Source organism: Xiphophorus hellerii, chromosome 8 (assembly GCF_003331165.1).
Source record: "Xiphophorus hellerii strain 12219 chromosome 8, Xiphophorus_hellerii-4.1, whole genome shotgun sequence".
Taxonomy (NCBI): domain Eukaryota; kingdom Metazoa; phylum Chordata; class Actinopteri; order Cyprinodontiformes; family Poeciliidae; genus Xiphophorus; species Xiphophorus hellerii.
In genome coordinates, this window is record NC_045679.1 from 8863807 (window position 1) to 8876304 (window position 12498).

At 39.6% G+C, this 12498-nt stretch overlaps 1 protein-coding gene across 4 annotated transcripts in view; it reads right to left on the reverse strand.

The window, feature by feature from the left end:
- rxraa (retinoid X receptor, alpha a) overlaps positions 1–12498 on the reverse strand; it is a 121105-nt gene that overhangs the window by 74689 nt on the left and 33918 nt on the right. The window lies entirely within an intron of this gene.

Below are 12498 nucleotides of genomic sequence, written 5' to 3' on the forward strand. Positions count from 1 at the left end.
ATGTGAATAGGCAGGGTTCCGCAGAATAACTCCTAAAAAGGTCCAAATCACCCTGCACCTTAAGGGTGATTGACAGGTGCAGTTTCCACCAATAATCTCTCTTCTAACTGAACTGAAACATATTGGCAACACCTTCCTGGTTAGTGGGCAGCAACAGAAGTTGCTCTTCCAAGGTCATTGCTAATGTCTTTTCCACTGTGGCACTGTGTTAGCCCAAAGTATACTACCGACCAAAAACTGGCAAAACTTCTTTCAAAGAAGAAGTTCTCACTTGCTAATGAGCAGGGTTTGGTAGACAGAGGAGTCCATGCTCGACTCCATGACTCCAAGCTCTCTAGGTTTTGTGGCTACTGAACAAGCCTAAATGATTATTCTTTCATTAGTTGGATTGACAGCTGGTACTTTCTGAGTCAAATTATTGATATACATCTTTTTGATGATATTTGATGTTTTGAGATACCCCTCAAAATCCCTGATGCTTGACAGAGCATCTACCGAGCAGTGTTGATGCAAATTTACCAATACTACTGTAGATAATGTGACCTAACTTGTTTTCCAACATGTGCGATGTAATACTATACTGCAGCAGATGTTCTCTTTGTTATCTGTAAGAAATGACTGTAATTACTCTTGCAGGTAAAACCTTTTCCCTGGCAGACAGGATGACTAAAAATGAGTGAAGCTGAAAGAACCTGGTTCCGGGCATCCTTCCAACAGCTGTAAAATTTCACTCCGGTCCTAAACAATTGTGTTCTTCACTTTTGAGCTCTGGAAGCCACCTGCATCTGAGCTGTTGTTATGTTTGCTTGGTAAAACAGGGCCTACAGCATAAATGTTGTCACTGGGGCCATGGTGCACATTCATCGAAGGGCGGTCGGCTTCGCAGTACAACGTTGAGTCCTGACAAGACATTTCCATTAGCCTCTGCATTACCATCACTCCCACCCTCGTTTCCTCCGCGCACCTCAAGGAGTGCCTCTCTGAGGAGAAAGCATGTGGGAGTTGCAAACACTTCCAGCTCTCACATCCCAGCATGTACTGGCCTGCATTAGCACACTCTGGTGGGCCTGTTGCTGTGCAGCTGAGGCATGTGATATTGGGAGGTTAGGAGTCCGCCACCCTGCGTCCACTCACCACACTCATGAGCACAAGACAAGGATCTTTGGCCCTTCGTCCTTTGCAATGTGCCTCTCAATTTCTAGGTTTGCCCTTTTTGGTCCTAGCACAAGGGCGGACCCCGTTTGAGCAGGGGTGGCAGGTGCTTTTCTCTGACCTTCCACTTCATGAGATCGGCAATGGTGACATTCGGATCAAGCGCTCTGCTGCAGTTTCTCCCTCCCCCCACCACCAAGCCTGCTATAATGCCAAGCGTGTCAAATCACTTTAGCATCAAAATACCAACAGCCGATCCTCCGCACTCACCACCCTTCCTCTATGCCTTAACATCCCTGACTGCCTGTGTTTTTCTCTCACCCTGCATCTGCCCCATTTGAAGCTGAAGGGACGCGTAAAGTCCGATGATGTGTAGCTGCCGTTCCCTTTCAGATTCCAACTGACGTGGAGAGAAACATCTAATGTTTGTGAGCAAAAGGATGAACTGGATCTACAGGCAGCAAGACAGAGTTTTGAGTTGGCTTTAAAGGACAGTTGTGGAGAAGTTTAAACCAGGGGTAAGTTATAAAATACCAAAGTTATGAACATCACGCAGAGCTCTGTTCAGTCGAGCATCCAGAAATTTAAATAGCATGGTACAATGAAACCCACTGATCTGACAAGTAAGGCAAGGAGGCCAAGGACAACTATTAATCATGTACTCCACAACTTTGGCCTTCGTGGAAATCAGGTGAGAAGAAAGGCATTGTTGAAAGAAACCCACGAGAAGTCCATTGCAGCTTACTAGAAGCCATATAGGGGACCTAGCTAGTATGCGAATCATGTAAAGCACTTTGAACTTGAAATGTAATATGCGAATAAACTTGACTTGACTTGAACGAAAGGTGCTCTGGTCAGATTTTTTTGTATACTTGCAAAATGACATGCATGCAGAAAAACTAATCCACAATCCTTCTGGTTATCTTTCTGGTTATACAAAGTTCAGAGTTTGTAATTTTATACAAATGCTTTAATTTTGGAAAAAAGAAATCTCTGATCATGGTTTAAATTGGAATAAAGATACAATCAGTAGGACAGTCACACCAACCATCAATGTCTACCTCCCTACCAAATACCAGCTTTAGAAAATATCACGCCATCTCATTTTAACACCCACTGTCTCATTTCCTCATCTTTTAAGTATGAACATTTACACCCATTATTTGCTGTCCAAATCTTGGTATAATTGATATTTCTGTCTGACCTTGAGGATACTTAAATACATCCAAGCAATATATCACAGTCTCATTAAATGAAGCATTATTTTTCTCATTAGTGTCAAAAATATTTTAAAATCAATGATTATCCATTTTCTGATAAGATAGCTTTTCAAAAACACTTATATCATTGACAAGAGGCAGAAGCCTAACGCAAGGTTTACAATATTCACTAAAAACCAGAGTGCATTCAGTTGGAAGAATTATGGAGTAGAAAAAAATATATAATTATTCCAAAGAGGATTACTTTGAGAAGTATAATCAACAGTTCATCTTAACAGCTAACAGTGCATCTGGACAGTGTTTATCCACCAGTGGTATGAAAGATGTTTTCAACTCATTCTAAAATTGTAACCATGGCCTTTTGCAGTTTGAAATATCTACAAAACTAAACGTGTTAGACAGTTTTCAATACTACATCCTTCATTGTTTAGTGTTACCGGCTTTAAAAACCACAAAACAATTGAGACTGGGGCAGAGGTTCACCTTTCCACAGGACAACCCTAAACATACAGCCAGAGCAAAAATAAAAGTTTATATCAAAGAATTTCATCCTTTTTAATGACCCAAACTAAATAAAATTTAGAATTTGTAACAAGACCTGAAAAAAGAAAGTGCAAATATGCTTAATCTGTGACTGCAGTAAAAAAATTGTGATCCATAATTATGTATTACTTTGTGTCAGTCTATCATATAAAATTCCAAAGTTATGTAAAAAAAACAGAGGAAGGGAGAAATAGTCTTGTTTTTTTTTTTGTTTTTTTTTACAGCTAACAGAGGCTGGATAGTTTGAGCAGAACAACAGGAAATGCATGTTTAATAAAAAAGATTTATTGGACAAATAAATTATGAAAAATAATCTCTTGCTTTGGTTTGACCTTCTCTAAATATTTAGCCCTGCTGTTGTTTTTACACCAGATTCACAATCCAATGTTTTCTTTCAATCATCTTAGCAAACAAAGAAGACACAAAAGAGGAACCATAATGAATTGGAAGTTCTCAGAATCTGGACATGCTTCGCATTATTTCATTTTGTGAAAACATTTTAGTGAAATGCATTTCCAATATTTATCCCAACCTTCAGCAAATTAATATGCACACAGAGAGTTCAAGTCGCTTGCACAGAGCCATGCTTTCAACTCTTTCGCTTATCTGACGCCCATGTAGTCCTTTCACATCCTCCTGCTCCAGTGTTTATCAGTGTTTAGATGAGGCCAGTGTCCTTCAACACTTAGTCAGCTCCAGTGATGTAAACATGGTGCTTAGCATCAGGTCCAAGTAGCCCGAAAGGGTGCAGTGACACAGCAAGCTGTTTCTGGCGTTTTCTATCATCTGGGCTGAAGAAGAGTCAGAGCCGGGAATGAGATATCTGGGTTGAGATCTACGTCCTTGTTTATATTCATGCCTTCGGTTAATTCCCCAGTACAGTCCAGCGGAACCCAGCCAGCTTCCGTGTGATTTACATGCCGTTCTGTGTTAGGCAACCCAAGGCCTGCAGAATGAAAACTTGCTTATTCATGTTTAATTAATGTTTATTTAAAAATGCAGAATTTCTTTTTTTTTCCCCCATATTTTTCTCCACAAGTCTCACATAGTGTGTCGTTTATCTCACTCAAGGGGTCGGGATAATCTGAAAACTCAGAGTACCGCTGGAATCTGTGCAACAATGGCAACTCACCTCATCTGTGCAAACTGCCTGTGAGAGAATATATTACAGCCTAAAAATACAACAGCAACAGTATTTAACACCAAGCTCTATCTGAGTAAAGGAAAACTGAACAATAAATATGTTTCATTCCTCCTCATAGTTCATTAGACGATAAATTATGTTTTTCTCATGATGGTTTAAATTTAAAAGCTGCTGACTTTGCACTACTGAGGTTTACTCGTATCAACAGCCTCTGAAGAGCTTCGATCAAATCCCAACCCTTGTTTCTACCACCTTCATTTACATAGAGGAGATGATGATAACTGAGAGGCAGCAGAGATGTGACTGCTTCCTGTGAGCCTCTACTTCCCGCCCTCTGTCCCTGGTTGCCTGCTCTTCTGCCTCTCCGCTGGGACTGAGCTGCAACAATGAGGTAGCATTTCACTGTGATGCCGCTGCTGGGGGATTAAAGGCTCAGAGAGTTATCAAAGGCTTAGTCGCTCTGATTTCCAGTGACCCGCCATGGATGGCTGCCATAAGAGTGTACCAGCGCAGAGACCTCCACCTCTGCCAATGCGTCCCGGCTGCTGCGGTGGCAGCTGGCCTCCAGGGACCGTGTCATTTAGGGATATTCCACGGATGGGACAATTTGTATAAGTTTTCCTACATGTTTGACAGAAGGCTCAAATGGAAAAATACAAGAGAGAAAACCAAAAATAGAGTAAAGATTCAGCAAATACATCTTGATTTTTTGAGACAACTCCATAGCATCCTGGATGTTTAGCCTGTGTATGGAAAGTTTGTTCCCATTATGAGGAAATGCACTCAGACAGCAGTGTGGATATTTTGCTTCGACTTGTTTGCTTCCACTGATTTTTGTATCCACATCAGACACGTTTATCACATGGTGAGGAATCATGAACATATGTATGATTCTTCACCAAAAAACTACATAGACTGCAGCAACGACTCAGCTGCTCCACCACTGTGTTCTTTTGGGATGACTTAACATACCAAATGGACAACTTGGAGCAACATGAAACAAAATAAATGTAGGACCTGTGGCTGCCAAGCAAACCATTACTCCTCCACCACTGTGTCTGATAGTTGATATGGGACATTTTAACCTGATATTCTGTGTGGATTTTCTTCTGTGGATTTATTCTGTGCTTTATGGCCAAACATTTTCACCGAGGTCACATTGGCCCAAAGAACACTGCTCTAGGATTGTTGTGCCGTCAAATTTCCTTTTAGAGAAAATAGGTTTTATGCTGGCAGCCCTTCCAAAAAAGAAACTCTTGTTCAGTCTTTTTGTTTGTCATGAACTTTAACATGTTAATTGAGGATGTAAAGTTATAGAAGGTTTTTTTTTTTTGTCATCTCTTGGAGCAATACACAGTCTAATCTTTGGTTAAATCTTCTTGACCACTGTTCCGAGTTTTCCAGTTGATTTATTATTTTTTTTGCACAGCCAGTTGTTTATGATTGCATGCTTTTTTTCATTTCAACTTGTTACTTTCATCCAGTTTATAGTTATATGAAAACAAACTCGTGGTAAAAAATTACTAACCAAAACGTAAGCAGCCAATTAAAAGTGTTATCTTATCTGGACAAACTCCAGTTCGCTGTCTGAAAGTAAACTGCTCCGAAAGCCTCAGATTAGCACATTGCTGCTCGAGATAAGCGTCTCTAGTTGCACGTTAAAAATATCTCCTCTGTGTTGTGATGAATAGAGGCCAGCACAAGTAAACAGCAGCATGGTGTACTCCAGCATCTTTGGCTCCTGACCTAGCAGGAAGCAGCCTGGGAGAGCATGGACTCTGGCCAGCCAATTATAGCGCAGGGAGCGAGGAGCACGCTGAGGATAATGAGGCCCCTCTATGTGACCCTCTTCACCTCTGCGGGACCCCGCGATGGGAAACATGAGGACCCACTTTAACCTGATGTCGGCCCCCTCCACTACCCACTGAACTGCTCTCTTTAGCTTCCTTCACACTCTTTTCACCCCAACTGCTGGTTTTAAACCCTGCTGCGTGACCACAAGGTCTACAAAACACGCGCTGCTTCGCTCGGGAGGCCCACCACATGGCTTATTGTTGCACTGCTGATCCTAAAAAGCTACACAGAAAAAAAGCTAAAAGAATCGGGGACATAAACATAAATTAAGAGTAAAAACTGGAGCTGTGTCACTACTCTTGTTTGCTGTTTAATCTGGCGAGCAAAAAAGGGTTCTTGCCAGGCATTGATGATGCCAGGATTTGTAAGGCAGTGAAATCCAGTAACTTAGAGAAGATATTATACCCCACAAATTTCTATGCATTTTATTGGGATTTAATGTGACAGGCTAACACAACGAGGGCCTAATTGTATATTGGAAGAAAAATGTTACATAGGCTTCATTATTTTTATCCCTATACGAATCCGAAAATCCACCTTTCACTGCAATTACAGCAGCAAATCCTTTGGGGTAGATTGTTGCTAGCTCTGCACATCTGAAGGCTGACAATTTAAAACTTTTTTGCGATTACTCTTTCTCATGCAGATTGGATAAAGTATCTGTATACAACAATATCCAAGTCTTGCCACAGATTCTCAGTTCGGTTATATGCTAAACCTTTGGTTTGTTTGAACTAAAGAATGTTCCATTATTTAAAGTACTTCACTCTAGCTCTAGATACATGTTTAGGGTTGTTGTCATTTAGAAGGTGAACCTTCACTGCACTCTTTTGCTGCCTAGAATAGGATTTCATGCAGAATTGCCCTGTATTAATCCAACATATACATTTCTTCTGCATGATTCAGCCAACTCATTGTAAACCCAGAAATAAATTTTGTATCTTATTAACCTGAGGACCTTCATCTACATCTTCTTCCTTATAGTTCCTTGAGGCAAACGCCAGATAGAACTTAAGACTTTCATCCAACGATGGGATTCTTTCCTTATTTCTGGATAACAGAAGTGATAGATGTTCTCTCAACTGAATTCCAACTAGTGGTTCTGGATTTTATTTCAAAGTCATGGAGTACAATGTTGCTGAATATAAAATTCGGTATTTTCTGACTTTTTAATCATTAAGTCTAAATCTTTATTAGTGGCAGTACTGAGATGTGAGTGCTTATTTGCTTTGGGTGTAATAGAGGCATTAGTAGAGAGTGAAAATGGACCGCATTGGTAAATGCTGTCAGATTAGTGTAGAACTGTTCGATAGTCTTCAGATTCACATCTAAGATTCACTCCAACCCCCTTCTCTGCAGGCATGATTGGTCCTGTCATTTGGACCCTCCAAACACAGACCATATGTGAGCTCAGCCCTGGCAATCAGGCTGCATTGTGGAGCAGGCGGCTGAGTTCATCAGGAAAAAATTAGCCCGCCGCTCTGCAAGCCTTGCTCCTATTGGCCAGTCACGCGGCCCGCTCTGTTTGAGGGCACCCCAGACATTCCTGCGGATAATCTTTTCCATTCCTCCGCTCAGCTCGGTGAGGACAGACCAAATCACAGCACAAGGACTGCATTGTGAAGGCCCTGTTTTCAATGCCGTCTCTTTCTTTTTTACGCTTTTCCCCCTACCTCACCTCATACACCACAATTCAAAAAAAAAAAAAAAAGTTAAAACAGCATTTTCCATCATAACCTATTTTTCTCATTAAAAGAGAGAACAAAAAAAACACGGTAAAAGGTTGCCCTCTTTTTGAAATAATCCTAAAGAAAAGCTACCAACGCAACGTTTCTCACGATCCTTGTCCAGCAATAACTTGTTATTTGGGTGAGGGGCGGGAGGAGAACAATATAAAAACCGCTGAAACCGGAGCCCAGCCACATCAGTGCGCTGCCTGGAGTTCAGCAGATCGCGGATGAAAACGGTTCCCCCCCCAAACCCGAGTGAGGTTCGCTTCAGTTCCCAGAAAACCTCCTGCTTGGTCACCGCTACACGCCTCACAGCTCCCACAGCAGCTTGTCATTGTGGGTACAGGCAGAGGTTGGAGGACAATCACACAATCTGGGGACACTGGTGGATTTACAGCAACACTTTCCATAATTAGACCCACGATTATTACAGACTATAAAGTTGAGAGAGGCTGTCCACTCTCTAAACCAAACAATTGCTTTTCTTTTTTTCTTCACTTGGCTGCCGAACATACCACTAAATTACTTCAACATCTCATGTAAGAACAAAAGCAACAAGACTGTGATAATAAATTTTATCAACCCTGAAAGTGCTCTCCTCTTCATTTGCCTTTGAGACAGACAAAATAACCCAATCTGACTCGAAACTTAAACTCTTAAAACATCCCAAAACCTTTGACATACTTCAGCAAGACTATACACTTCTAAACCAGATGGTCTGGATTGTTCTGGAAACACATTCACCCTCACCACAAGCTGTGACAGTAAAATATGTTGCAATCAATCAAGATAACTGTGTAAAATGCAGAAAGATGGGGGCGAGGTTGGTGGAATAACTGTGTGCCTCATCATGCTGAAACTTGTCCATGAAAATGTATTCATCTGAGGAGAGGGGGTTTAATTTTACCTAAGATAAAAAAAAATCTTACATCTTCCACTGGGGTACACAAATATATTTAAATCATGTCTTTCTTAAAACTAAAAAAGGAAAGTAAAATTAGGTAAATAAATAAATAACTGTCTTCAGGGATTGCTGCAGCAGATGGGAGCTGAGTCGCAGCTGAAGGCATATTTTTTTTGCTAGTGCTGCGTCTCGTCATGAATAGCAAAGATAGTCTGCTGTAAATTTCTCACGCAAAACTTTATGCAAGTAAGGGGTGTCAACTTTCAAAAGGTATGCTGTCATGGGAAAAGGAAAGTTTTCACAACTGTGAATGCGGTCATGGAGAAAACTTACAATAATCCAAGACCGAGGAGCTAGCAGAGCACCTTGAGCATCAATCACTTTCGGAAGCTGTAGAAGAAGTTTGACCGATTCTTCTGTACAATGAAGGTTCATTTCACTGGGGTTTGCGAGGGTTCACTTATGTCTTATGTTCATTACATTTCAATCAAATTCAAAATAAATACATTTGCTTAAAATTCATTTTGTGTGTGGATCTACCTTTGTCTGGATTTTGCATCCCATTGATTCTTTTATTTTCAGTAATTCTGTTGTAGATTTGCAGCTGTATTTAGAAAAAGTTTGTAACTGATGACACACTTTGTGCCAAACCTCCGCTGTTAAACAAATGACCTTACATTTGGCAAAAGAAGACTTTGGTATACAGATGAATTCAAGTTTGTACCAATGGCTGCATTATGTCAAGCCCAAGCCCAAATCATTACTCTTCTACCACAGCGCTTGACAGCTGGAGTAAGTTGATTTAATTTTCTCCAGTCATGGACTTCATTAACTTTTAAAGCACTTTATGACTTTGTATCTGTGAACAGTGCTATATAAAAACAGTCCTGCTGCCATATTCTTTTCAGAAAAGATGTTTTCTCCTTCAGCCCTTCCAAATCAGCCATATGTGTTCATCTTCTTCTATTTGTCTTGTCAAAAACCTTAACATTCAATATGCACAGAGGGGCTTGTGGGGCCTAAAACTGCACTGCACAGTCTGACAAAGAGGTGAATTTACTCTGACGTCTATTCTTAGGAAGAATGAGCCGTTCTTATAAGTTTGTCATTTCCTATACAGGAACCAGAGCCAAGTCAGAGTACCACAGCAGAAATGAACTTCAACCTGCTCAACACCATCTGGGTGGGAGGGCAGTAAATGTATCCCACTGACTGAATATGCTCAGCGTCACGGTTTTTGTCATCTAACTATTTTCTAACTGATTAATTGTCCATATTTTATTAAATCTGAATCAAAAGGTAAAAATAAGTATTTTTGTTTGGATGCTAAAATTAGCTTCCATGTTGAATAAGACTCAATGGCTGAAAAAGAAAATTGTTGATATTTTCAAAAATATTACAGCTACACATTTTCACCACAATAAAACTCTTGGCTTATTGCTATGATGGCTTGATTTCAATCAAATTAAAGTAACTGTAATTTACTTTCTTGTCTTGTGCTCCAAAGCAGCAATGGTCTAAACATCAGTGGACATAATTTACATAAACGGTGATGCTGTGAAATATGAAAAGCAATTAAAAAATAGTCTTGAGGGAAGTTCTGGGGAGCAATTGATTCAAATTAAAAGCAGAACTTCAAAATGTTTTGAATTTGAGAAAAATATTTGATGTTCAAATATGATGGGCTTAAATTGTTTGGGCATTGCCTTCTAGGAAGCATCAGTGGCTTATCTGAGGTTATTGCTGATATATTTCTTTCTTGTCGTTGTGCTACCAGGATCTTGCATGTTCCAGGTGGACAAACTACTAAATTTCCTGCCTTTTAAAAAGTGCCAATGCCGAATGTAATTATTTAATCAAGAGCATTTGATTAGTAAAGCCTTGCTGCTAGTTTCTCTAAAAATCTCTGGAAGGAATTTACGTAGATATTTTACAAAGCAAGAAAATACAGCATTTTTTCCCCCAGCAAACAAACTTTTATTCCAAACATCAAACGTATTATGATAAAAACCACAGGAAGCCAAAGAAATGTCATCCGGATTTGATCAGCGTAATTACATAAGTAGTTTAGGGATTTTTTCTGCTCTAAAAAAGTTCAGCTGTCACCCAGAATGATTTTTAATTTGCAAAGACCTGCAGGCAGTTTGATCTATACTTATCAAACTCAAATGGAACTTATTCCATTGTTTTTACATGCAGAGAATAATTTTTTTTGTTTGTGTATGTTTGCATTCTTTAAAAGACAAAAGATATGTTTAGTAACAAGCACTTGCAACCCATTAAGAAATTAAAAAATGAAGAATTCTGATCCAGTTATGCCAATAAGAAGACTCTTAAAACACAGTAGGAAATAACTAAGCAAGATTGAAGTGGTTTATGTTTCTGGAAAATGGCTAAATACAACACAGGCATCAATTCAGATATCATTAAAAACATTTGAACCAAAGAAAATATTTGTTTATAATGCTAAAATTAAAAAAATAAGTTGGTTTCTGGGGATTTATAAGAAATGATTTGCTTCAGTTCATTGAAGAGGTATTTAATCCATATTCTGTCACTTTACAAATACAAATATTTCCCAGACAACACAAAGTAATGAATAGTTACTAAATTGAAGGAACTGGTGTATGTTTCTAAAATTTGTGTTTTGTATTCAACACGCAGCAGTCAACAGTTCGGAAAGCTAACCTTTGCTGCAGACTGTCTAATACTTTTGCACAACTACAGACTGAAACTTTTGCCCAAACAAATATAGAGCAAGAGGGAGATGATCTATGAAAATCAACTTTCAACTCTTGCACAGGTTCTAAATTTGACTTTGCTCTGAAATTTATTTATTCTGTCATTAGTTTTAACATTTGGGATGTGATCAGGATAATGTTCCACCACATATGCTAAAACAAATAAAACCTGACAAGACCAACTTCATTTACATGTTTGTAGGTGTCCTCTATATGGGATTCTCATGGGTTTTCTTTAACAACATCTTTCGTCCTCTTAATCATAAATCAGCTTTGTGGATTTCACAATAATTAGTACAATAATACATGTCAGAAGTTTCTCTCACCTAAACTGTGGACTTCTGCGGCTTCTCCAATTTAACTATGGGCTGCTTCTGGTAATAACATCCGACTAGTTTTAAGTGGGCGATCATTGTTTGATTGAGTTGTGCCATACTCTACATTTTAGACGACAGATGGAATAGGGCTCTCTAAAAGACAATGAGATCATTTTTTTTGACTATTTATAGACAATGTAGGTTTTGAAGACAATTTACAGCTCTTGAGTTTACTTACATGTAGAGGGATCAAAGTAAAGAGGACTGTCACAACTTCAAGATTTGTTATCTGTACAATATTCTAAATACCATGCATCATTTTCCAATTCCCAGCAAAGAACTGTGTTGATCTACCACATAAAGTCCCAGTAAACTATGCTGAAGTTTGGGGTTGTATGTAAATAAATATGGAAAAGTTCAAGGGGCACGATTACTTTTGCAAAGCCGGGGAAATCCAAGTTCATGGTTAGAAAAAAAACAGAAACAAAAAAACAACATATAATCAAATGTTCCAATAGAGCTTTTTACAAGTTGAACTGGCTTTATCCGGCCATAGAAGTCATGCTTTCCTCACATGATGGCCAGCACAGCCAGCCTCAGCAACGATGCTGCAGATAGAGCTAGCCTCAGGGAAGGAATATATCAGCATTAACAAGATGTTCCGCATAGCTTGGACCCCTATTCATTAGCTTTACACCAGAAAGAGCTCGGCTCAGGCTGGCCAGAGTGCTAGAAAGGAAGTGGGCGATCTCAAAACACCTCTATTATCTTGTCCATCAGTTCTCAGCACGCAAAGACAGGATTAATCATAAAAACAGACTGAGTGCTGCATTTGAGCGACGCCCACAGTCACATCTTTGACCGGAGGCAGTGGCATGCGCATGAGTGTTTTT